Source organism: Gopherus flavomarginatus, chromosome 3 (genome assembly GCF_025201925.1).
Source record: "Gopherus flavomarginatus isolate rGopFla2 chromosome 3, rGopFla2.mat.asm, whole genome shotgun sequence".
Classification (NCBI taxonomy): Eukaryota; Metazoa; Chordata; order Testudines; family Testudinidae; genus Gopherus; species Gopherus flavomarginatus.
Genome location: NC_066619.1, coordinates 65,890,251 through 65,915,679, shown reverse-complemented (window position 1 = coordinate 65,915,679; position 25,429 = coordinate 65,890,251). Strand labels below are relative to the sequence as shown.

At 42.6% G+C, this 25,429-nt stretch overlaps 1 protein-coding gene across 8 annotated transcripts in view; it reads right to left on the bottom strand.

The window, feature by feature from the left end:
* Positions 1-25,429, bottom strand: part of PAM (peptidylglycine alpha-amidating monooxygenase) — an 843,699-nt gene that overhangs the window by 232,374 nt on the left and 585,896 nt on the right. For 3 of the 8 annotated variants that reach the window (XM_050945642.1, XM_050945648.1, XM_050945649.1), the window contains exon 1: positions 16,242-16,292. The exons of 1 other annotated variant lie outside the window; for it this stretch is intronic. The gene's annotated coding sequence lies outside the window, so the exon portion shown is untranslated. Of the gene's footprint in view, positions 1-16,241; positions 16,314-25,429 lie in introns of those variants that run through there. 4 more of the 8 variants (XM_050945651.1, XM_050945652.1, XM_050945643.1 and 1 more) reach the window with 3 other exon arrangements.

Genomic DNA, 25,429 nt, shown 5'->3' with positions numbered 1-25,429 from the left:
TGAAAGCCAGTTAACAGTGTACCAATGATTTTAAATAAACACAAATAACTAAGTTAACTAGAAGAAGGGATTTTTTTTATTGCTATTATTTGTGTTTAATCTTTTCAGAACTTGTTTTCTATTAAACTGCTTGGGAATGACCATTTAATTTTTTTTTAAATGGTGTTGGGCAGTTTTGAAAATGTTACCTTTTATAAAAATAACATTTATTTTAAAAAGGTCATTTCCAAAAGTTTAGTAGATTTTGTTTAAAATTATGGTCCACATAAGCAAATGCAAAAATGTACACCACATCCACAAAAAATCTGCCAGGAGATGAAAAATACCTCATTATTCTAAAGAGAGACATCAACCTCCTGAAACATCTTACCATATCCTAAAAGCCCAAGAAATAGAGGAGCCTTGCTGCCTGCCCTGAAGATTGGCATTCAGACAATTCATGAATGTGGTGGTGTGATAAAATGTTCACTGATTAAGGGCTCTTCATGGAGAATGCTCCTCCAGTCCTGAAGATGTTCTATTTCAGGATCCTCTATTGATTGTAACCATAAATATACCAACCACATGGGGAGAAAAGGTTTCTGTCAATTAAGTTGGTCCAAAACCATTCAAGGCTTCATTGCTCAAAATCAACACCTTAAATACAGTCTGGGAGCATTGGAACACAGACATTCAGGGAAAAACACTCAGATCAGTAAGCACACAGCCACATTCTGCACTAACTTGAGACTACGAACAGACTTAAAAGGTGCAGAACACACTCAAGGGGACAAAAGCATGCACCACAGTAAAGGAGCTCTGACTCTGTAAGAAAGTGTTGCAGCCTGCTGGCCAGATGCAGATGAAGAAAGCAATAGAGTTGTAAAAGGATAAGTTTATGGTAGGATAGATTCATAACTGCATACAAAACTGCAAAACAGCAATTTGTATTGTAAATAGTAATTGAATATAATTTGTAGTGCAAAAGGGGAAGTCTTTTAAATATCTGGTTCCAAAAGCATACCAAACTAGCTCCTCCATACAACATAGCAGTTATGGTATTCTATCATGCCTCTTGATGCCACAATTGTGGTTTCACTCCTCAAAGGAAGTCCTTGCAACCGTTTAAAAAGCTTTATTTTCACCTGTAAAAGTTCCTTCAAACACTACTTATCAGAGTTATAGAAGAAGTCATTTAATTCACTGTTCTTATGCTTCATAAGTCAGTTTGGGCATATCTTTACTCATATCATCATTGTAAAAGCAAGGTTTCATGAAACCTAAGCCCAAACTCCTGATTAATAAAAAAAAACAAAAAACACTTATTTACAGTAAACTCTCACTCCTGAAGCATCTGAAATCTACAGCATTGTGCCAGTGCAGGAGATACTAAAACTGACTAGGCTATCTTCACTGTCTGAGTGGTTGAGGCCTGGTCCACACTACGCTGTTAAACTGATTTTAACAGCGTTAAATCGATTTAACGCTGTACCCGTCCACACTACAATGCACTTTAAATCGATTTAAAGGGCTCTTAAAATCGATTTCTGTACTCCTCCCCAACGAGAGGAGTAACGCTAAAATCGATATTAACATATCGATTTAGGGTTAGTGTGGCCGCAAATCGAAGTTATTGGCCGGATAGTTATAGTGATAGCTACCCACAGTGCAACGCTCCGGAAATCGATGCTAGCCTCGGACCATGGACGCACACCGCCGAATTAATGTGCCTACTGTGGACGCGTGCAATCGACTTTATAATATCTGTTTAATAAAACCGGTTTAAGTTAATTCAAAGTTATCCTGTAGTGTAGACGTACCCTGAGCGTACATAGTAAATTAAATAGCATTAGTAGCAAAAAACAGATATTTAAAGTTCGGTTTAATAATGTATGGTGTGTTAGTAGCAATATATGAGGGGTTTTTTTAACATCTAAGATTCTTAACCTGACATTTCTTTAACTCACTCTTTGCATGAACCCTTTGACACATGGTGTTAAGAGCCCTTCCCTCTCATTTAATTCCTTAATACCATTGTACAGACATAATTTTTTGTTATTGTCTGGCTTGTCGTGAGTATTAGACTTCTGGCACTAATTTTATTAAAAGAAAAACAAGGACCATTTAAGTATATTTATTTATATAAACTTTAGAAATAGAAATAAGACACGAAGTTTTTCAACCTTGTCATTTCATTTAACAGACTATTTAAATTATTTTGTCAGTTGCAGAAGATGTATCACATAGAACACAGAGTTTAATATCATAATAGAAACAAAGTTTATTGTCTACATACATTTGTTCTCTGAAAAACTGAACACTACATCTCTGTTACCTAAACCTGTGGATTAATCTCATTTAATATCCTGATATAACAATAATGAAGCAAATTAATGCTATGGGAGAAAAAGATAGTGAGCTATAGTTATTAGATGTTATTATAGCCACCTGGGACTATAACTTGATGACTGCTGTGAAGAGAAAGCTCTTCTAAACTGATGATTGCAGAGCCCTTTCGTTAAACAGAGGTCAAGCGTCTCATTTCTATTCACCGCTGTGAAAAGAATTCTTCCTAACAGAAGGCTCTTTGCACATTGTCTTCTTGAACCTTCTAGAAACGATTTACAAATTATCTATCTGCACATTTAGGGTAGCTCACTAGACTGCAGACCAAAACAATATCAAAATATCTTCTTAAAAGAAGTGTAGATGACAGATTTGAAAAACAAAGCAGAAATAGATAATACTAAGTGGCGGCTCCAGGCACCAGCGCTTCAAGCGTATGCCTGGAGCAGCAAGCCATGGGAGGCACCCTGCCAGTCCGTGCAAGGGTGGCAGTCAGGCAGCCTTCAGCGGCTTGCCTGCAGGAGGTCCGCAAATTCGGCAGCAATTTGGCGGCGGGTACACTAAAGCCGTGGGACCGGCGGACCTCCCGCAGGCAAGCTGCCAAAGGCAGCCTGCCTGCCATGCTTGGGGCAGGAAAAAAGCTAGAGCCGTCCCGATAATACTGAACAAGAAGGGCCAGAAATAACCTTACATGCAACAAAGTTATAAACAAGCTGCTTCTACTCCACTCATTGTAAGGAAAACTGATCATTGACTAGTATAAAATAAGTTCCACTCAAAAACTTCTGTTTCGAGAACATTAATATCCAAAAGCTGGGGTTGGCCATGCAACCTTAACCCTGCCCTTTTTGTATGTGAATTACAGTTTTGTCTTTACTTACATGGTCATATTCTTTTTCTCATAATACAACAGTCCACTACAACACTAGGTACAAGAGCAGCTCTCTGTAGTGTCTATTATTCCTGTATACTTACAACTGTTCAAAAATCAAAATTCCCATCCCTTCTGATATTTTGACATTTGTTTTTATCTTAAATTGGGACAAAGTCATATATAATTTTTTTCATGCAACACAAAGTTCAAATAAAGTTGGTTCAAAAATGCTGAAACAAAACATTACAACTTTCCTGGAAAGAAACATTTCATTCTGGTTTGTCAAACTAGATCTAAAGGTTTTCTTTCAACATTTACCTGTGACCCTTGAGCTGTCATTGTAACTCATGGGAAGTCTGGTTTTGGTTCCCTCACACACTATTCTCATCTACCAGCAAAGTTTCCTGAGCAGACTGCATTTCCCATGATGCAGCAGAGAACCCTCTTCCCTTTCCTCTCCCCTTCCCCTCTCCCTCAGTTGAACTGATATTGGGAAACCCAGCTTATTGAGAATGGGGGCATGAGTATCCAAACCACTTTTCCTAAGATGCACTGCAACTGTTTAGACAAAAACAGAACAATGGCCAGGAACAGCGAACTACGGGAACTCGGCGCTGCAAGCAGCTGTACCTGCGGATGCTCAGGTAAACAAAGTGTCTTACGGCCCTGTCATAAACAGATAGCTAAGGGTTAATGTCTCTTTCACCTGAAGCACCTGACCAGAGGACCAATCAGGAAACCGGATTTTTTCAACTTTGGGTGGAGGGAATTGAGTGTCTAAGGTCTTTTGTTTTCTGGCTGCCTGCTTTCTCTGAGCTTTGGAGAAGTAGTTTCTATTTTCTAGTCTTCTGTTTCCAAGTGTAAGGACAAAGAGATCAGATAGTAAGTTATATGGTTTCTTTTCTTTGGTATTTGCATGAATATAAGTGCTGGAGTGCTTTGATTTGTATTCTTGTTGAATAAGGCTGTTTATTCAATATTCTTTTAAGCAATTAGCCCTGTATTGTATCACCTTAATACAGAGAGACCATTTGTATTTTTTCTTTCTTTTTTATATAAAGCTTTCTTTTAAGACCTGTTGGAGTTTTTCTTTACTTCAGGGAAATTGAGTCTGTACTCACCAGGGAATTGGTGGGAGGAAGAAATCAGGGGAGATCTGTGTGTGTTAAAGTGGCTAGCCTGATTTTGCATTCCCTCTGGGTGAATAGGAAAGTACTTTTTGTTTCCAGGATTGGGAACAGAGAGGGAGATTCACTCTGTTTGGATTCACAGAACTTGTGTCTGTGTATCTCTCCAGGAGCACCTGGAGGGGGGAAGGGAAAAAGGATTATTTCCCTTTGTTGTGAGACTCAAGGGATTTGGGTCTTGGGGTCCCCAGGAAAGGTTTTTCAGGGGGACCAGAGTGCCCCAAAACACTCTAATTTTTTGGGTGGTGGCAGCAGGTACCAGGTCCAAGCTGGTAACTAAGCTTGGAGGTTTTCATGCTAACCCCCATATTTTGGACGCTAAGGTCCAAATCTGGGACTAAGGTTATTACATGGTGTGCAGCTGGTGGGACTAGAATCCAGAAGCCAGTAGGAATATTATATTTTTCTTTTCTCTGCTAAGGGCTTTTTAGCAGAGAGAAACAGTTGGTTTTAAAAGGGAACCAGAGAGAATTTTTTTTCTGCTCTCTCTCGCAGTTTGTGGCTTGCATGTTAAGGGTCTTTTGTCATGCAATAGCCCTCCCATTAGGGGGCAAGTACCAGCACTTATAGGCATGCAAATAAAGTGGTTTTTCTGGTTTCCCTTCATTGAACATTAGCTAGAGAGAGAAAGGGAAAAAAGCACTGTTGCTAGGCAGACTTCAGGAGGCAACAGAGAACCTGCAGTTCAAAAGATAAACACCGGAGGGCACCCCAACACAAGAAAACAGGAACCATGACTTCTAAGGCAAAAATTGAGGCCGAAGAACAAATCAAAGAAGCTGAACACAGGCGAGAGATGGAAAAACACAAACAGGAACTGGAAATAAAACAAAAAGAGATGGAGATGAAAGAAAAGGAAGAAAGCATCAAACTGGCAGCCTTCCAAAGAGAACAGGCGGCCCAAGAGGCAGCACACAAAAGAAAACTAGAAGAAGAAGAGGTGGCCCACCGCCGAGAAATGGAAAAGCACCGCCGAGAAATGGAAAAGCACCAAAAAGAAATGGAAAAGCACCAAAAAGAAATGGAAAAACAACAAAAAGAAATGGAAAAACAACAAAAAGAGAATGAAGAGAAGGAAAAACAGAGAAAACATGAACTGGAATTGGCAAAAGCTGGGCTGCATGTGCCAGCCAACCCTAACAACCCGGCGCCAAATATTGCTCCACAGCACAGGAAATTTCCCACCTACAAGGCAGGTGATGACACCGAGGCCTTCTTGGAAAATTTTGAAAGAGCCTGTCTTGGGTACAAGATCCCCGAAGACCAGTACATGGTAGAATTGAGGTCACAGCTCAGTGGACCTTTAGCAGAGGTGGCAGCTGAAATGCCTAAGCACCAAATGAATGACTATAAACTTTTTCTAACCAAGGCCAGATACAGGATGGGGATAACCCCAGATCATGCCCGTCGGCGCTTCAGAACCCAAAAGTGGAAACCAGAGGTGTCATTTCCCAAACACGCCTACTACATTGCAAAAAACTATGAGGCCTGGCTAACAGGAAACAACATTCAAACCTTGGAAGAACTGAACCTCCTCATACAAATGGAGCAGTTCTTGGATGGTGTTCCTGAAGACATCACGCGGTACATACAAGATGGAAACCCCAAGAATATCGCTGAGGCGGGGGAGATTGGAGCCAAATGGATGGAACTGGCAGAAAGCAAGAAAGCTACTGTCAAGGGGAACGATTACCCCAGGGGGCACACAGACCATAAACCCTACAACCGAGGACAGCCAAAGACCCCACATACCACCCAAGTAAAGCCACAGATACCCTACCCTTCAACCTCACCAGTCTCCAGTAACTCACCTCGGCCCAGTGACCCATCAGATGGAAGATGCTTTAAGTGTAATGAACTGGGACATATCAAGGCCAAGTGTCCCAAGAACACCATGCGAGTGCAATTCATTACACCACCATCACACCAAAGATCCCCAGGCCCGGATGCCTCTCAAATACCCTTGGAGCGAAGGGAAAATTTGAGAGTGGGCGGAAAGAAGGTTACTGCGTGGAGAGACACGGGGGCACAAGTGTCAGCTATCCACCAATCCTTCGTTGACCCCAAATTCATCAACCCAAAGGCCAAAGTTACAATTTACCCCTTCATGTCACAAGCTGTAGACTTGCCTACAGCTCAACTGCCTGTCCAGTACAAAGGCTGGTCAGGAATGTGGACTTTTGCAGTCTATGACAATTATCCTATCCCCATGCTACTGGGGGAAGACTTGGCCAACCAGGTGAGGCGGGCCAAGAGAGTGGGAATGGTTACACGTAGCCAAACCAGGCAAGCTTCCAGACCCATTCCTGTTCCTGAGCCGTCCACAGAGGCCCCGTCTGTGTTACCAGAGACCCAGACAGAGGTAGTGGACCCGGATTCCATGCCTACCACTGAAACAGCCACAGCATCTCCAGTCCCAGGCCCGGAACTGGAACAGCAACCAGCACCAGCAAGTACAACCCCATCTTCAAACTCAAAGCCAGAGGGCGCCAGCGAGCCAGAACTGGCAGAAGCACAAGACAGCCATACCCAAAAGGCTCAGCCAGAGCCTGAAATACCCTCAGGTGCACCAGCGAAGAGCGGTACACCAGCAACGGAAACAACACCATCACCTACATCGCTTCCAGAGGGACCAAGCCCAAGTCCACAGTCTGAGGAAGAACTGGTGACCCCAGCCTCAAGGGAACAGTTCCAGACTGAGCAGGAAGCAGATGACAGCCTTCAGAAAGCTTGGGCGGCGGCACGGAGCACCCCACCGCCTCTCAGCTCTTCTAATCGATCCCGGTTTGTTATAGACCAAGGACTTTTGTACAAGGAAATTCTTTCTGGTGGACACCGGGAAGAATGGCAGCCGCAAAAACAGTTGGTGGTTCCAACTAAGTACCGGGGGAAGCTCTTAAGCTTAGCCCATGATCATCCCAGTGGCCATGCTGGGGTGAACAGAACCAAGGACCGGTTGGGGAAGTCCTTCCACTGGGAGGGGATGGGCAAGGACGTTGCCAAGTATGTCCGGTCTTGTGAGGTATGCCAAAGAGTGGGTAAGCCTCAAGACCAGGTCAAGGCCCCTCTCCAGCCACTCCCCATAATTGAGGTCCCATTTCAGCGAGTAGCTGTGGATATTCTGGGCCCTTTCCCAAAAAAGACGCCCAGAGGAAAGCAGTACGTACTGACTTTAGTGGACTTTGCTACCCGATGGCCGGAAGCAGTAGCTCTAGGCAACACCAGGGCTAACACTGTGTGCCTGGCCCTAACAGACATCTTTGCCAGGGTAGGTTGGCCCTCCGACATCCTTACAGATTCAGGGTCTAATTTCCTGGCAGGGACCATGGAAAAACTGTGGGAAACTCATGGGGTGAATCACTTGGTTGCCACCCCATACCACCATCAAACCAATGGCCTGGTGGAAAGGTTCAATGGAACTTTGGGGGCCATGATACGAAAATTCATCAACGAATTCTCCAATAATTGGGACCTAGTGTTGCAGCAGTTGCTGTTTGCCTACAGGGCTGTACCACATCCCAGTTTAGGGTTTTCACCATTTGAACTTGTGTATGGTCACGAGGTTAAGGGGCCATTACAGTTGGTGAAGCAGCAATGGGAGGGGTTTATGCCTTCTCCAGGAACTAACATTCTGGACTTTGTAAGCAACCTACAAAGCACCCTCCAACACTCTTTAGCCCTTGCTAAAGAGAACCTAAAGAATGCTCAAGAAGAGCAAAAGGCCTGGTATGACAGACATGCCAGAGAACGTTCCTTCAAGGTAGGAGACCAGGTTATGGTCTTGAAGGCGCAACAGGCCCATAAGATGGAAGCATCATGGGAAGGGCCATTCACGGTCCAAGAGCGCCTGGGAGCTGTAAACTACCTCATAGCATTTCCCAATTCCTCACTAAAGCCTAAAGTGTACCATGTTAATTCTCTCAAGCCTTTCTATTCCAGAGATTTACAGGTTTGTCAGTTTACAGTCCAGGGAGATGATGCTGAGTGGCCTGACGGTGTCTACTACGACGGGAAAAAAGACGGTGGCGTGGAAGAGGTGAACCTCTCAACCACCCTGGAACGTCTGCAGCGGCAACAAATTAAGGAGCTGTGCACTAGCTTCGCCCCATTGTTCTCAGCCACCCCAGGACGGACTGAACGGGCATACCACTCCATTAATACAGGTAATGCTCACCCAATCAGAACCCCACCCTACCGAGTGTCTCCTCATGCCCAAGCTGCTATAGAACGGGAGATCCAGAACATGCTACAGATGGGTATAATCCGCTCATCCACCAGTGCATGGGCATCTCCAGTGGTTCTGGTACCCAAACCAGATGGGGAAATACGCTTTTGCGTGGACTACCGTAAGCTAAATGCTGTAACTCGTCCGGACAACTATCCAATGCCACGTACCGATGAGCTATTGGAAAAGTTGGGACGTGCCCAGTTCATCTCTACAATAGACTTAACCAAGGGGTACTGGCAAGTACCGCTAGATGAACCTGCCAAGGAGAGGTCAGCATTCGTCACCCATGCGGGGGTGTATGAATTCAATGTCCTTCCTTTCGGCCTTCGAAATGCACCCGCCACCTTCCAGAGGCTGGTAGATGGTCTACTAGCTGGACTGGGAGAATTTGCAGTTACCTACCTCGATGATGTGGCCATTTTTTCAGACTCCTGGCCCGAACACCTACTACACCTGGAAAAGGTCTTTGAGCGCATCAGGCAGGCAGGACTAACTGTTAAGGCCAAAAAGTGTCAAATAGGCCAAAACAGAGTGACGTACCTGGGGCACCAGGTGGGTCGAGGAACCATAAACCCCCTACAGGCCAAGGTGGATGCTATCCAAAAGTGGCCTGTCCCACGGTCCAAGAAGCAGGTCCAATCCTTCTTAGGCTTGGCCGGATACTACAGGCGATTTGTACCACACTACAGCCAAATCGCTGCCCCACTGACCGACCTGACCAAAAAGACCCAGCCAAATGCAGTTAAGTGGACTAATGAGTGTCAAAAGGCCTTTACCCAACTTAAGGCAACGCTCATGTCTGACCCTGTGCTCAGGGCCCCGGATTTTAACAAGCCATTCCTAGTAACCACAGATGCATCTGAGCGTGGTATAGGAGCAGTGCTCATGCAGGAAGCAACAGATCACAACTTCCATCCTGTCGTGTTTCTCAGCAAGAAACTGTCTGAGAGGGAAAGTCACTGGTCAGTCAGTGAAAAGGAATGCTATGCCATTGTGTACGCCCTGGAAAAGCTACGCCCATATGTTTGGGGACGGCGGTTCCAACTACAAACTGACCATGCTGCACTAAAGTGGCTTCATACTGCCAAGGGGAACAACAAGAAACTTCTTCGTTGGAGTTTAGCTCTCCAAGATTTTGATTTTGAAATTCAACACATCACAGGAGCTTCTAATAAAGTTGCTGATGCACTCTCCCGTGAGAGTTTCCCAGAATTCAGTAGTTAAAAAAGTGTTCTTAAAATGTAGAAGTCTGTTAGTTATATACTTAGGAGTATATGTAAAGGTGTATGTGTTGTATTAATCTGTTTATTTTCAAGTTCTAGAAGGAAATCGCCGCCAGTGAGCTTCCCCACTGTCTGCAATTTGGGGGGCGTGTCATAAACAGATAGCTAAGGGTTAATGTCTCTTTCACCTGAAGCACCTGACCAGAGGACCAATCAGGAAACCGGATTTTTTCAACTTTGGGTGGAGGGAATTGAGTGTCTAAGGTCTTTTGTTTTCTGGCTGCCTGCTTTCTCTGAGCTTTGGAGAAGTAGTTTCTATTTTCTAGTCTTCTGTTTCCAAGTGTAAGGACAAAGAGATCAGATAGTAAGTTATATGGTTTCTTTTCTTTGGTATTTGCATGAATATAAGTGCTGGAGTGCTTTGATTTGTATTCTTGTTGAATAAGGCTGTTTATTCAATATTCTTTTAAGCAATTAGCCCTGTATTGTATCACCTTAATACAGAGAGACCATTTGTATTTTTTCTTTCTTTTTTATATAAAGCTTTCTTTTAAGACCTGTTGGAGTTTTTCTTTACTTCAGGGAAATTGAGTCTGTACTCACCAGGGAATTGGTGGGAGGAAGAAATCAGGGGAGATCTGTGTGTGTTAAAGTGGCTAGCCTGATTTTGCATTCCCTCTGGGTGAATAGGAAAGTACTTTTTGTTTCCAGGATTGGGAACAGAGAGGGAGATTCACTCTGTTTGGATTCACAGAACTTGTGTCTGTGTATCTCTCCAGGAGCACCTGGAGGGGGGAAGGGAAAAAGGATTATTTCCCTTTGTTGTGAGACTCAAGGGATTTGGGTCTTGGGGTCCCCAGGAAAGGTTTTTCAGGGGGACCAGAGTGCCCCAAAACACTCTAATTTTTTGGGTGGTGGCAGCAGGTACCAGGTCCAAGCTGGTAACTAAGCTTGGAGGTTTTCATGCTAACCCCCATATTTTGGACGCTAAGGTCCAAATCTGGGACTAAGGTTATTACAGGCCCGCCAGGGGTTTACCCTGAACAAGCCACGAACCAGGTCTGGGAACCCCAGTCTAATGGATACAAAACAAAAACATTTTGATTTAGTTTGACAAACTGTACTATTTTGATTCATGTTGACCAGCTCCCAAACTAAATATTTTGTTTTGATTTTTTCCCTCAATGGAAAATCTACATGGTTTGGGGAATATGAAATTTCCTTGCAGAAAACATCTATTTTGCAGAAACTGTATTTTTCACTGAAAAGACTGCAATGGAAAATTCCTGACCAGCTCTAATAGTTTCACTAGGTTCATGATCATAATGGTACAGAAATATGCCAGGTTACTGTGATTTTTAAGCAGAAATACCCACTGAAATAATTTCTGTCTAAAAGTGTTCTACTTACTCCTGTTTCAAATAGGTCATGTCATGTTCAGACCCCAGCTCTCTGTATACCAATAGGATCTCCACTAATGTGCGCAGATTTTAGAATCAGCTTTTAAGAAATCACTATATAAACTGCAGCTCCAAAATAGACACTTGCAAACACTGTGCTCAAAAGATACTATTTGAATATGCAAACATTGTACTTGTGTATGCAGATACTAATTTTTCATGTGCAACAAACATTTTTGGCCGTTTATCTATGTATTTATATTCCTCCTCTCAATCACTGTAGTGTCCAGGCTTCTCACAAGTATTCATGAATTTATGTTCTACTCCCATTTGAGATAGGTATATATTTATATACATTTTAAAAATGATGAACTGAGGTAAAGAGACATGAAGAGACTTGTCCATCCAGGAAGTCTGAGACAAAACAAGGAACTGAATCCCAAATCTGACTGCAGTATATCTGTCTTGTACCTTTACCACATACCACTCTTACTTCACCAAAATTTAGCTGAGTTTTGAAAATTCAGCCCTTAAAACTAAAGAAATGTGCCATAATCGGCAATAATTTTGAATGACGCTGCTTTTATGAGCACCAATTTAAGTTTTCCTGTCTTATTTATTTTAAACATCAGATTGTTAAATCTGGAAAAAGGCTTCCCTATATCCACGAAAACAGGTTAGAGAAAGGCACTCCACCAAAGAGTAAGACTCAAAACCAAGGCTGCAGATAAAGTAGATCTTTCCTTCTCACATCAGCCCAAAAGCTCTGAACTGTGTGCGTGCGCACACACTTGGAGATGGAGAAATGTGGAGCAGCCAAGACAGAAAGAGAGAAATCAGCTTGATAGCCTTCACCTATACAGTCTGATTATCTCTGTTGTGCCCTTCCAAACTGTAATTCTCTGCAGTCAAACCCAGTACCTAATTCTGTCTCAGAAAAATCTTTTATTTGTTAGGCATAAGTAGTGCAACCGATGTAATGTTAATTGAACTCAACTAACTAAGCTTGATATGTGAGGATCAGAGTAAAATATAGCTTTAGATTTCCCCATTTTTAAATTAAAGCAGAATATTTTCAATATTTCTTGTGTTACTTTAATGGACTAAGATGTTTATGATTATTATTCTTTACAAATAATTTATATTATTATTTCTGTGTCTTACACTAGAGTTCTCTGTTTGCTTGGAAGTATTTCAACTTGGATTGAAATGGTAGTAACTGAATAAAAACAAAAAAAATAATAAAGCAAATTTTGATAATATACATAGGAATTGCCATTGTAGATCAGATCCATGATCTAGTCCAGTAAACTGTCACCAACAGTGGCCAGAACCAGATGCCTCTGACAAGGTACAAAAACCCACAGTACACAAGTGAGATGTAACTTGCCTTCATGACGTCTTATCCTAAAGTTTAGACATTGGCTTAAACCAGGGCTTAAATTCATCCGGAGCTGTTCAGAGCTTTTCACATCTCCAAGGCAGAAGTTGCAAGCCCTGGGGCTCTGGGAAATACTCAATGAAAATTTAAGCCCTGGCTTAACCCCTGAAGCATGAGATTATATCTTACTTCCAAAGTTTTGTTGGAACTGTTATAACTCTACATATCTTTGTTATCCATATAAAAATCCAATCCCTCTGTGAATCTTACTAAATTTCATGTTCTACTGACATCCTGTGAGTGAATTCCACAGTCCAATTATATGTGAGCAGAAAATATTTTTTCCACTTACAATTCTGATTTTGCTACCTTTCAGTTTAATTGAATGCCCCCATGTTCTTGCACTCAGACAATGACAACCTGCAAGATTATAACCTGTTGTTTCCCTTTGAGCAGGGGTGAAAGTGGGCCAGTACAGCATACCAGTAAAAAGTGGCCGTCGGTACCGGCCTGCACACAGCTGACTTAAAGCATAGCTATTATATGCTATGGCAGCATATATTATATGCTATGGCAGCGCTTTAAGGACCCTGCTCAAATTGCTGTCCTGGCAACACTTTAGCATCATTGCCCCTTTTGCCCACCCCTAGCCGCCGACAGATGCAGGGGGGGACAAAAGGAGCAGCTACCCCGGGGCCAGCGATTTAAAAGGGCCCGGGACTCCAGCCGTCCCTGCCGCTATCGCAGCGGCAGGCAGAGCCCTGGGCCCTTTAAATCGCTGCTGGAGCCCTGGGCAGTGCAGATGGGCTGGCTGGGGGACACTGATCCCTCGCAGTCCCACCACTTCCCCCCCTCAAGGCCTGGCCCCCGTACCAGTAAGTCCTCTGTGTTACTTTCACCCCTGCCTTTGAGACATAACAATACTTAACAAGGAGGTAATATGCTAAACATATGTTCTGTCCTTACATACATATGTATAACTCATTGCAATCATGGCAGTTGTAGACACGTATTCAAGACCAAACTTTGTCTCAGTCTAAATACCGTGACACTCATTGCACATGCTTAAGTCACTCTCAAAATAATAGACGAAGTGAGGTGTGTCAAACTAAACCCCTCTTGGGACTCCCCAGATTTGGAGCTCCCTCCCTTGCTTCATAAACAAATGTAACAGACTAATAAATACAATATAAAGCCTTGTTTTTGCAACTCAATCTGTACATTTAGAACAGGAGTAGGCAACCTATGGCACGTGTGCCAAAGGCAGCATGCGAGCTGATTTTTAGTGGCACTCACACTGCCCCGGTCTTGGCCACCAGTCTGAGGGGCTCTGCATTTTAATTTAATTTTAAAGGAATCTTCTTAAATATTTTTAAAACCTTGTTTACTTTACATACAACAAAAGTTTAGTTATATATTATAGACTTATAGAAAGAGGCCTTCTAAAAACTTTAAAATGTATTACTGGCACGTGAAACCTTAAATTTAAGTGAATAAATGAAGATTCGGCACAGCACTTCTGAATGGTTGCTGACCCCTGATTTAGAACCCTGCACAAACCTCTGCGGAGATCAATGACTTCTGTGTACGTCTCCACCTGCACTGACCTAGTTGCAGGAGCAAGACCTAGATATTACACACACCATTTGGTTAATTATTAGCCCTTTCCCTAAAATTTCTCATCTTTTCACCACTGGTGCAACTCCCATGGTGGCAGCACTAAACCAGGGAAGGTGCCACATAGTCAGGAGTGTTTATCATCTAACCCCTAACCCAGTTCTGAGTTTATTTTGTCATCCAGGAATTAGCTGATTCATTCTGTTAACAACATGAGATGACTAGTCATTTATATTTTATTTTGTACTGTGAATTTTAAATTATTGGATAGGAACTTTGTTTTGTTTTTAAATAAATCTAAATTGATCAAAAAAGTGCTAATTGTGGTTAAGATTTCTGGAAAGTCAGCATTTGGCTTCTGGAAGCTGGCACCATCAAAGGTTTGTTTTATTTTTTTCAATATACTACCACATAAGACATGTAAAGAATGGCCCAGGGCAGATAGGGATGGTGGAACCTTGTCTGACATCTGGCAGCGTAGGAAGGATTCAGAATACCAAGCTATATGCCTGTGGTTTTGTGATTTTTTTTGTTTGGCTTGATAATTAGTATTTCCATTTTAATACCCATACTTGAGTTACATTTAACATTTGTAATTTATACTGTCCTCCTCTAGAGAACTGTGTGCATGCATAACTCATTATTTGTCACATGAGCCTCTTTCTGTCTTCATGTCATCTTTACAGAGTCATTCAAAATATGCCTGATGCAAAATTTTACAGGGATAGTGTCAATTTACATTTTGGCTTAATGTTTATGTTTTTCAAAAACAAAATACTATAAAATCTAACACCAGAAGGTTTCTATTTCTTAAGCATTCACTGAAGAATTCAGATTTTTTTAAAAAAGCAAGTATTCTCCAGTTGACAGAAGAAGCCAGAACATTGTAGTGCTAGGTAGCTTAAAGTGAAACGGACTATGACCAAAAGCCTACATTAAATTGGTTTTCATTGCTCAGCATGTAGGTGTACAGAAGTCAGAGCATACACAATTTCAAACATGCAAAGTGTAAGAATGAAAAAGCACTTTCAATAGCGGATAAGTCAGATCCATGATAACCAAGATGGCACTATCCACAACTACAATTTAAAAAGCTGCACCACCATCCTTAATATACCTGTCTCTACTACCGACTCTTCCTCTCACCCCAAGACGAGCACTACGAGGTTTGTTGTGCTACTATCATATTAAAGATGTACCTGTGTGTGCATATATATATGTAAGCAATGCAGCATAGGAAACTTTGGTCAAAGGGAAGCTGAAGTGTTTCTTGGGCAAGGTAGAAAGAACAGCAATATCAAGGTACAGCTAGAGGATGAGAAACACGCACTTGTCAAGCAGCGCTGATCCACCACTCCAGAGACAGGAAGGGGTGTGAGTCTTCCATTAAACGGGAAGCCATAAAGCGACTTTCTAACCCCCGAAGTAACCAGGAAAACACAAAAATGGTCCTTTCTTCGTAGGAGACACAAACCGCTAAGCAACAGGGGCCGCAATGGAGACCCCCTAACTACCGCCCCCGCCCGCACGAGCAGAGGGAGCCAGATCCTGGGGGGACCCGTTCTCTCCCCAGCAGCTGGGCGAGGAGCCTCCCTCTCCCCCGCGCTCAGCACTGACCCTCGGCCCGGAAACCAGCGGCCCGGGAGCGGAGCAGCTGGTGCCTCCGAGCCTTGGGGCGACTCACACTCTACTCTTGGCCAAGCCGAGTCCGGCCAGCCCCGGCCCGGCCGCTGCCAGACGCGCGGGCGGCAGCACCCAGGAAAAGTTGCTCCCATGCAATGGCCCAGCCCGGGCCGGGGAACGAGGGGGCGCGCGGCGGGGGAGGTGCCCTTCCCTGCCGGGAAACACGTGCCCGAGGGGTGCCTAGGCAGGGGGCGCTTGTGCCAGGCAGGCAGGGCGAGGACGCTGCAGATGCCAGGGGAAGGGAGGACAGGGGTGGCCGCGCCCAGCCCCAGGGAATGCAGGAAAAACACAACTCTCCGGGGGCCGAAGCCTCGCGCACTCACCCGCTGCCCACCACGGCTCCGGCGTTGGCTGCTCCTCCTGGCAGCGGCCGCAGCTTTGCCCGCCTCGTCCCCCGCCTGACGCCGATCCCGCCCCGCCCCTAGGCAGAGCCACCCTCCCCGGCCTGGCCGCAGCTCCGCCTCTCGTCCCTCCCCGCAGAGCAGCGCCGGGAGCCAGCCGTGCACCCTTCCCACCGGAGCCGCCTCTTGGCGAACCCTGCCCGCCCGGGGCAGCCTGGGTTGGGAAAAACACCGTGGTGCAGGCAGCGGCCCCGCGCTGGCTATCGAGTGGGGGGTGCAGGGTGTCTGTCCCCACGTCGGGCTGTGGGGTGCGCAGTGTGCCCGCGCCGGGCTGGGGGGTGCAGAATGTCGCAGGGCTTGGGGGGTGGGGTCAGGATATGCAATAGAATAAGCCCGTGTGTTGGGGCGTGAGTGTTTGTCTACGGGAGAGCCCCCAGTGCTAGGCATAGGGGAGGGGGCATTTCACGGGGAAACCGCCTGAGTTGTCATAAGAGATTAGAGAGAAAGAGTGTCTGCTAGGGGGAAGATGTCTTTGAGGGCATAAACCGTCCCTTGATTTTGGGAGAGTTTTTCTTCGGACAACGCTGTCTGAGAGAGGAGGAGGAAGAGTTGCTGCAGGCTGGGTACAAGCAGCTGAGAGACTCCTTTTAAGGAAGTCTGGGATATTCCTGGCTAGGGAAATCCTTGACAACATCCTGCTTTTGGTGCTTTCCCCCGCGGAATTCTCATTGTAAACAATCTGGAGAAAAGGGGGACAAACTAGACTAGAGGCAAAGAAAGAACATTGCTGTCACTGGAAAAGCTGCTGCACAGTCAACAGCATCAATAACTGAAAGCAGATTTGTTATGACAACGTGCAAAGAAGAGGAATTAGAGATCCTCTGGATGCTGGCACTGTTGTCATGCTTTTGGAATAAAATTAACTGTAATTTTCAAATCTTACAGAGAAAAAGTAGCTTTGGTTGGCTTTTGGAAAGCTGATAGTGAGGAAGACTAGTGCCCCTTCTCATAGACTCTAGGACTGGAAGGGACCTCGAGAGGTCATCGAGTCCAGTCCCCTGCCCTCATGGCAGGACCAAATACTGTCTAGACCATCCCTAATAGACATTTATCTAACCTACTCTTAAATATCTCCAGAGATGGAGATTCCACAACTTCCCTAGGCAATCTATTCCAGTGTTTAACTACTCTGACAGTTAGGAACTTTTTCCTCATGTCCAACCTAAATCTCCCTTGCTGCAGTTTAAGCCCATTGCTTCTTGTTCTATCATTGGAGGCTAAGGTGAACAAGTTTTCTCTCTCCTCCTGATGACACCCTTTTAGATACCTGAAAACTGCTATCATGTCCCCTCTCAGTCTTCTCTTTTCCAAACTAAACAAACCCAATTCCTCCAGCCTTCCTTCATCGGTCATGTTCTCAAGACCTTTAATCATTCTTGTTGCTCTTCTCTGGACCCTCTCCAATTTCTCCACATCTTTCTTGAAATGTGGTGCCCAGAACTGGACACAATACTCCAGTTGAGGCCTAACCAGTGCAGAGTAAAGCGGAAGAATGACTTCTTGTGTCTTGTTTACAACACACCTGTTAATGCATCCCAGAATCATGTTTGCTTTTTTTGCAACAGTATCACACTGTTGACTCATATTAAGCTTGTGGTCCACTATGACCCCTAGATCTCTTTCTGCCATACTCCTTCCTCGACAGTCTCTTCCCATTCTGTATGTGTGAAACTGATTGTTCCTTCCTAAGTGGAGCACTTTGCATTTATCTTTATTGAACTTCATCCTGTTTACCTCAGACCATTTCTCCAATTTGTCCAGATCATTTTGAATTTTGACCCTGTCCTCCAAAGCAGTTGCAATCCCTCCCAGTTTGGTATCGTCCGCAAACTTAATAAGTGTACTTTCTATGCCAACATCTAAATCGTTGATAAAGATATTGAACAGAACCGGTCCCAAAACAGACCCCTGCGGAACCCCACTTGTTATACCTTTCCAGCAGGATTGGGAGCCATTAACAACTACTCTCTGAGTACGGTTATCCAGCCAGTTATGCACCCACCTTATAGTAGCCCCATCTAAATTGTACTTTCCTAGTTTATCTATAAGAATATCATGCGAGACTGTATCAAATGCCTTACTAAAGTCTAGGTATATCACATCCACCGCTTCTCCCTTATCCACAAGGCTCGTTATCCTATCAAAGAACGCTATCAGATTAGTTTGACACGATTTGTTCTTTACAAATCCATGCTGGCTATTCCCTATCACCTTACCACCTTCCAAGTGTTTGCAGATGATTTCTTTAATTACCTGCTCCATTATCTTCCCTGGCACAGAAGTTAAACTAACTGGTCTGTAGTTTCCTGGGTTGTTTTTATTTCCCTTTTTATAGATGGGCACTATATTTGCCCCCTTCCAGACTTCTGGAATCTCCCCCGTAGTAGTAGGATGATCCAGCTGTGACAAACTCAGTGAGTTTATGCCCAAATCATGAGCCACAAGGACTCCTTGTTTTTGTCTGAATGAAACACTCTACCAAATCACTTTTGAGAGGTTTTTTAAAGCAGATTTAAAATTAATACCAACAGCTAGATTTTGCAACCCTTACATTGGTGACAGGTTTCAGAGTGCTAGCGGTGTTAGTCTGCATCAGCAAAAAGTACTTGTGGCACCCTAGAGATTAACAAATTCCACTGCATACATCCAGTGAAGTGGGTTTTAGTCCATGAAAGCTTATGCTCAAATAAATTTGTTAGTCTCCTTACATAGGTGAGTACTTACTTGCCTAAATTGTCCTATCAAATTAATTAGGAATAATCACATGAGTAAATGCTCACCAACATGAGTAAGGGTTGCACAGTTTTGATACAAATGAGTAAGTAGTTCTTTCCAAATGAGTGAATGTTGGCAGATCTGAGATTACTTTTGGGTTTCTCTGAAGTGTATATTAGATTGTATGCCAATCCACCCTAAAGATGATAAGAGTAATGTAACTTGGGCACAGTTTGCTTGTGGACCATTTGGGTAATAAATGGGTGGAGGAAGAGGGGTGGGACCTAAATAGGAAAAGGACCAGTGCACAGCTAACTCTTAAACCATTTCTAATGAGTTACTGATAATTCAAACTAAAAGTTCAGAAATGTGTTTCCTAAATTTATCTTGGAAGCCCACTGAACTAGAATACCAGTGAATACAAACGTTAAATTCGAGAGGACTGTTCGCAATAGTAAAGTTAAGCAAATATATAAGTGTTTGCATTCAGCATCTATTTTTAAATTATATGTCTTAAGCATGACACACAAAGCAGTAAGTAAGTGAATGGCTAAGAGACCTCGATCCTGCAACTGGTTCATACAAGCAGACCTTTACACCTGTGTTAAGCGTTTGAAAGATTGGAACCTATGTCTCCATTACATCCCAGAAATATTCTAGTGTACTGTATGAAACTGTTTTATTCCATTTAAAATGGTACTTTCTCTATAGCTCTATGACTTTTTTCCTTACATTCAATACCTTACATTGAGTAGTTACTCCTTACTCCATAAGTAGCCCTGCTGAATTCCATGTGAGTGAAGGTTGTATAATGAATATTTCAATGGTTCTACAGAGAGCAGTTATATTATCATTACTAAAGGTGCTATTCATCTAAAATTCTTGGCTCCCTAGGTATCAGCTGTGCACAGACTATGAATTGACACTTCCAGAGCATAATCATAATTCATGTTTCCAGGATTAAGGTATATTGATAGGGGATACAGTATTTAAAACAAAAAAGCATATATTTGGAAGGTGAAAACATGCATTATTGCCGGTGGTTATAAAGAAGCCTGATGTAGCAAATTAAAATTAATCCATGCTAAAGGTGTATTCATTTTTAATTATAAGAAAAAATTACCATGGATGTCCAAGTTTAACCATAATGAATCAGGCAGAGAGTTGAACTGGGGTAGAAGGCCTCATTTATATACAATCTGCTCTCTGCTGTTACAAAAAATTAGCTTGGCTGCTACAAAACCAAGTTCCACAACCTACCACAGCTTTGGTGAGTTTACACAAATGGAAGGTCATAAATCATTACAGATTAATAGATTTGTAATTTAAACTAAGAGTCCCTGTTACAAGATTTCAATTCCTACAAGTAATAATCTCAAACTATTAAACCATTACCCAACATAGCAGTAAGAGAGACATAAAGCCTTCTGTGAAGTCTGAGATTTAAAATTCAAAACAATAAGGACAACTAGGGTCACTAATTTTTTCTACATATGCCATTAATGAAAAAGATAATTCTGTTCTGAAATAGAAATATATGTTGATAATGACAGTTTCACAAAAATGTTTATACCAAAATTGTAATAAAAATGTAATTGTAGCATTTTATAAACTTCAGTCTGATCTTGCAACCTTGTCTCACACAAGAAGTTTATCATCACATGAGTTGTCCCACTGATCAGTGCTCCCACTGGTTTGACTAGGGATTGCAGGATTGCACCATTATACTGCATTTTAGGATCTCATAGAAAGTAGGGAGATTTTCCTCATTTGTGTTTACACATATTTCAGCTCAGCTGCAGCTATCACACTGGAACATAACCATTTTGTGTGTTTACCGAGGAATTATATATATATATTTTAAAGGGTGTCTAAACCCCCAGGTCCCAAGTCTGTATTTAGGCTTCTAAATAAGTGGACTGATTTTCGAAAGTGATGAGCCTCAGAAGGTCCCCCAGAAGTCAAACACACTTATACAGCAACAAAGAAGCTTATGCTCCAATACGTCTGTTAGTCTGTAAGGTGCCTCACGACTCTTTGTTGCTTTTTACAGATCCAGACTAACACGGCTACCCCTCTGATACTTGACTCTTATACAGGCCCACCCAACTCTGATGAGTTTGGTTCTCCAAGAGATCCTTCACTGAAGAACTAATGTGTCCAACTTATGGTGGTAACCCTACTAACATACAATGAGGAAATCAATCCATGCTAATGGATTTGGGGCTGAAAGGCCAGCTCTGCTTGCTTGTGAGTGCTAGGTTTGTGGGATATGCACATTTTAATGGGCCAGGGAGGAAGGAAGCAAAGTACTTCTTTAGACTGAAAACGAAATAACTTTTAATTAAAAATGTGGACTTTGCAAAAAGATCTAGCAAAACAAGGTACTGTAGATCAAGCTTTACGTCTACCAAGATATGATAGTTTCTTTTTAAAATTCTGTTCATTTAAAAAAGTCTTGACTTCATGGACACAGAAAAGAAAAAAATCCCACATTTTTGTTGTTATTATGGTTCAGTGGTAATGAAGTTATCGGTCAGTTGCTTTCTTTATTTTTCTTTCATTACAGTAAACATAAGGCAATCTACTTAGTTTTTATGTTTAACACCCCAAGTTATTGTACTGTATTTATTTCAATCCTCTAATACGGTTTCCATTATTCTTAGTGCTTGAAGATTCTCTTGAATTTGATGTCACTTTCTGGTCACCTGGTGATCTGTGAGCTAAGTGATCACATACCAGTTCACAAACCCAATGAAAATGCACACATTGAAATGTGGAATTTAACTTCTTTCTGCTCCTTTGTCCTTCTCACATCAGACTTATGTAAGAAGATAATAAGAGCAGCATAACTTGGCAGTTCCTTGTGTGGTGCAGTCAAAGGAAGCTGGGTTCATTTTATTATTAAGCTGTGGCCTCTTGGCATAAAGTATGGAAAAATAAACACACCCGGTAACCAAGAGCCAGATCTTGTAAAGTGCTGAGCACCTACTGCAAGACAGGCTTCACTGAGACTTGAAGGGATTTGGCATTTTGCATGATCGGGTCCCTGCTTTAATGAGTACCAGTAAGAATAAAGTGGTTCTTCATGTTCTTTTTCATAACAAGATGACTCATCTAAGGATAGGACCTTTATACGAAGAAGAATATTATGTGTTGTGTGGGAGGGAGGGCGTTGGGTTTTTATTATTATTTTTGGCAAATCTTTACTTTTAACTCTGCAAACTGCTGTGTTAGGCCTTAATTCAGTAAGGTACGTAAGCATTGGGACTAATCACATGCTTGAAATTGGGCACATTAGGTACTTTGTTAAATTGGAGGCCTTAGATTGATTATTCAAATATTGAATTAAAATGTTTGTTAGGGCTGATATTCTGGTCTAGTAATAATGCACTATACTGTTGTGTAGCGGACAAGAGGCTCAGTTTGCAGTCCTATGCTCTCGTTTTGTGGAATTTGCTCTTATGCTTTGAAATTTTCTAAATTTTGCTCTCACTACCCATGCAGTTGTCACTAGCTGTTTCCAGACAGAAGAAAAAGCATTTTGTGCACTTGGTAAATAGTTCTGGATCACACCCTTCTGTTGCTTGCACTTACTTGCACAACACAATGGCACCCTCACTGGCAGACCACTCAGAGTACATAGCATCGTTTAAATACAGTTACATATATTTGGGTAACTAAATATTTGAAAATATATTTTATAGACCTTTTGGCTCCTTGCTTATTTGAAATGTGTATCATTTGCTCCAGACAGTTATTTCATTTTTTGTTTCATACGCTAAGCCAAATGCTAGCTTCCACTGTTCCTCTAGTGTATAAGAAGCACAGTCTGCAGCTGGAGATATGCATGAGGATTTTACTTTGCAAATGGAAGAGCATGCTGGCAGCATAAAGGATGAAAGTCTTTGAAGAGCTCTTTTGAAAATGGAAATTAGCCCATTAACTTCTTCAGGCTACAATCTTATTCATCGTTATTTCCAAGTTTTTCTTTTTTTTCACCCATTCACCAAGATAAATTATAATTTAAAAAAATAATCTCAATAAGCAGGATATATAAATAGAGATATGTAATGCATATCTACAGTAGTTGATACTTAAACATTTTATACATCAACAAAATACAAAAATGCTACAGAACAAATATATTAAAACCCAAATTGCTGGTCCTAATTCAGTCCCTCGTGCACAGAGACTAAACAAAAATAGTTACTAATATTGGCATCCTTATCATTGAATGGCATAGACATTGCTATATTTCCTCAGTGCTGTAAGTGATCTCTGCAGATCATGGGTGAGATAAAGTCTTTGGGGAAGTGTGAGAGAAGTTTGCATTGTTGTTGCCTATGCAGTAATTTTTTTGTGAACAGACTATTTCCATCTTCAGCTCTGCCAAACCAACACTAAATTCACTTAAAAATGAATAAATAAATTGTATCCATGTTATAAGGACATGTGATAGCCTACCAGTATATTGTCTGGAAGTGTATCACATTTTAAATACATCTGATAATGGATTCCAATAATGTGTAACATCAAAACAGTAAATACTTGTTTCACATTCGTGGTGGTTAGGGTCTTAAATATACATATGTCTTACAGTATAAAAGAAATTTCACATTATTGTAAATAGATATGATGTGCACCCTAAATTCACTTACATGAACTATGTAAGAAATAAAAGTGAGTTTTTGTGGGCCCAAATGCAGATCTTTCAGTTAGTTATGGGTTTACTGTATGTGCCAACCAAACAGAACTCTTTCTGGGAAATTTTCCAAGTTCCTTCTTAGGCTTCTTCCCATGACTTCAAATGCATCCTTGTCCCTTGACTTGCAGACTCAGTGCACACACCTGACTTAATTAGAGCTTTTCCACACACTTCTCAGTTCCTTTTTCTTTATTTTGGAAAAGATTTCACACATCCTAATGGTAATAATGTAAGCCTAAGCCTATGCACTGCGTCAAGCAATTGTGAATCAGACCCAAGATTGTATCTCTAAAATTGCCTTAAGAATTTTAAGTATAAAAAACAAGTAAAATGTTGACCCACTGAACAGAACTACATTAAGTAGTGACTAAGGGTACGTCTACACTGCGGGATTAGTCTGATTTTACCTAAACCGGTTTTGTAAAACATTGTATGAAGTCGAGTGCATGCGGCCACACTAAGCACTTTAATTTGGCGGTGTGCGTCCATGGTCTGAGGCTAGCGTCGATTTCTGGAACGTTGCACTGTAGGTAACTATTCCGTAGCTATCCCATAGTTCCTGCAGTCTCCCCAGCCCCTTGGAATTCTGGGTTGAGTGTCTGATGGGACAAAAATCATTGTCGCGGGTGGTTCTGGGTAAATGTCATCACTCCATTTCTTCATTTTTTTTTACTGTCACCCTATGTGTACTGGATGCCGCTGACAAAGGCGTTACTGCAGCGCTACACAGCAGCATTCGTTTGCTTTTGCATGATAGCAGAGACGGTTATCAGTCGTTCTGTACCATCTGCTGCCATTGTAAATTGGCAATAAGGTGATGGTTATCTGTCCTTCCGTACTGTCTGCTGCTATCATGGGTGCCCCTGGCTGAGGTCGGCCAGTGGCACAAAGGCAAAAATGGGAATGACTCCCCGAGTCAATCCCTTCTTGATGGTTTCTAAAAATAGAGTCAGTCCTGCCTAGAATATGGGGCAAGTGTACTAGAGAACCAGTGTATCAGAGAACACAGCTGCTCCATGTCAGGTTCCGCAGAAATGACGAGCTGCATGCCATTCACGGGGGTTGCCCCTGCAACAAGCCCACCCGTTGCTTCCCTCCTCCCCAACCTTCCTGGGCTACCATGGCAGTGTCCCCCCCATTTGTGTCCTGAAATTATAAAGAATGCAGGAATAAGAAACAGTGACTTGTTAGTGAGATAAAATGAGGGGGAGGCAGCCTCCCGCTGCTATGATAGTCCGGGCAGGACATTAAGCGGTGTGGGGGAGAGGAGCCCAGCATCCTGCTGCTATGATAGTCCAGGCAGTACAGAATCTTTTCTTTACACATGAAAGGGAGGGGGCTGATGGAGCTCAGTGCTAGTCTTGTTTATTAAAAAGGAAGATTTCTTTAACTTTTAATGGTCTTTTATTGTTCCTTGATAGGCCCGGGGCCTGCTATATTTAGGCCTTGTCTACAATGACAGCAGCCGTGCTGTGAAGGGTACAAGCACTACACACACATATTTAACCACAACAGCATAGGGCGAGGTGCGCCTGTACTGCAGTAGCAACACATGTCAGTGAAAGGCTCTGGCAGGGGGAATGCGGTGGGGAAAGGCTCGGTCAGTAGGGAGGCAGCAGGACCTACACTGATAAAAACAGTAGTGTAGATGTGGGAGGCAGTGCCTGGGTGTGTAGAAAGCAGTGTA